Source organism: Xyrauchen texanus, unplaced genomic scaffold, assembly GCF_025860055.1.
Source record: "Xyrauchen texanus isolate HMW12.3.18 unplaced genomic scaffold, RBS_HiC_50CHRs HiC_scaffold_1194, whole genome shotgun sequence".
Lineage (NCBI taxonomy): Eukaryota > Metazoa > Chordata > Actinopteri > Cypriniformes > Catostomidae > Xyrauchen > Xyrauchen texanus.
The window spans coordinates 2,306-4,428 of NW_026265536.1; the positions used below are offsets into that span (position 1 = coordinate 2,306).

General features: G+C 44.7%; 1 pseudogene; it reads right to left on the bottom strand.

Annotated features, from left to right (window-relative positions):
• Positions 1–664: 664 nt before the first annotated feature.
• LOC127641620 (melatonin receptor type 1B-B-like) lies at positions 665–1,581 on the bottom strand (annotated as a pseudogene).
• Positions 1,582–2,123: the final 542 nt, after the last annotated feature.

Below are 2,123 nucleotides of genomic sequence, written 5' to 3' on the forward strand. Positions count from 1 at the left end.
TATTACAGGGACAATCCCCCCGGAGCAACCTGGAGTTAAGTGTCTTACTCAAGGACACAATGGTGGTGACTGTGGGGATCAAACCAGCAACCTTCTGAGTACCAATGTATTATACAGAGCACTTATTACAGAGACAATCCCCCCGGAGCAACCTGGAGTTAAGTGTCTTACTCAAGGACACAATGGTGGTGACTGTGGGGATCGAACCAGCAACCTTCTGATTACCAGTTATGTGCTTTAGACCACTATACCACCAAACGTGATGCTTGTAATTTTATAAAAGCATTTGCATTAATTCATCTGTTCAAACTCATGTATTATTTGAGCTGTAACTTTGTTTAAATCATTGTAGGGTTTGTTGACATTAAATCACCATAGCAACGAGGGTCACCCTCAAATGGCCAGTGAGTGATGTTAACACACATATTGTTTAAATCTTGTGTTTATACTTCTGAAAGACTTTAATGTAAATAAACCTGTGTACAGACAGAAAGGAGAACATCTACAGCTCTGATACCGCGACAACAGTCCGTGAGACGGCGTTTGGAAGCAGCACAATCCTGAACATGGATGATTAAACTTGAGGTACTCTTACGTAATTTAGGACGGTTCTGGTGACTTCTTCTAACCCTACTTCTGAACCGGATCACCTCAGCAGGACGTTTCAACTAATGATGCGCTTTATGTTGAAAAGGTTGTTTCCTAATCCATAAACATATGGGCTGATCGCCGTGTAAAACGTGGTAATTAAGAACTCCACTTCAGACCATGAGGGGAACCTGTATGGGTCACACGCCAGGTGCAGGATTAAATAAATGCTCCAGTCCACCTGGAAGAGCGCCATCGCCGCGAGGATCGCCACAGTGCTGCGCTGGAGCCCGGATTTCTTCGGCCGCTGCGGTTGTGACGTCGAAGTCACGACACTCGTCTCATGCCGGGCCCTGACCACTCTCTGCTGAACAATCAGAATCCTGAAGATCATGGTGCTTGTTAGCGTGGCGATAAGAAGAGGCAACAGGATACACACCAGAATGAACGAATACTTGTAAGTGCGATTACGAACCGGACAGTTCGTTAGTGTACAATGGAAGAAATCTGCAGGACATCCCGGTTGGGAAGAATTGCCGTTGCCATCATTCAGGTCTATGAGAAACGTGGGCACGCCAAAAGAAGAGCCAATATACAACAGAACGCACTGATGCCAATGGCAGACCGCATGTTGTCCATAAAGATGGGCAAGTTGACACGCGTGTGGGCGTCACGCAGTTTCTGATAGCGGTAAATGCTGATGACCACTGTGAAAAGGATGCTGCCAATTTCCCCAAAGGCGGTGAGAAATTTCAGGCTCCTACACGCCCAAACACCAATCCTGTACGAGTAGCGGATGAGCATGATGTCGTAGATGTTCACGATCACGATCATCTCCAGGTTCACGGCAGCCAGTCCCAGAAGAATGACTTCAAACGTCTTCAGGCGTGTCATTTGAAAGATAGATATGATCAATATCATGTTTCCCAAAACACCAATGACAGATATGATGATCCTCAGGGCTATAAGTTCGATATAAAATGACACCTCCATCGGATTCAATGAGAGTCAGTGGATGAAGGCGACTTGCTTTGTGTGTGCCAGATTCTGTGTTTTATATCATCTGGTTTGGGGCCATTTCTGCTCCAGTGGATCGATGCGTCTGTGATGTCAGCTGATTAGCTTCATCCTGGTTAATTGGAGCTGAAAGACAAGATGAAGAACTTGGAGAGCTGGGAGTCGTGTAATTGATGCCTTAGAGCTTTGGTGTCCTTCATGTCGTGACGAACAAGACCCCAGTTTTAATTTCTCCATGGAGCTTGGCATCTTCATCGCTGACTTGTTGACTGGAAGTAAATACGGTTTATTGGTTTCAATCCAGAGAAGCTCTGAGAAGATTCATTATTTTTAATTAAGGAGATTTGACTGCATCACACGAAATCATTTTCACTTTACAGACCTCCGTTAGGGTACACACCATATCTAACGACTTTTTTATTTTATCTAAATGTTTTGGAATAGATCATTTCTAATAATCACAACCCATATTTTCATTGGGGGAGGGGGGGTTCTCCCCTTTTTCGCCCAATTTGGAA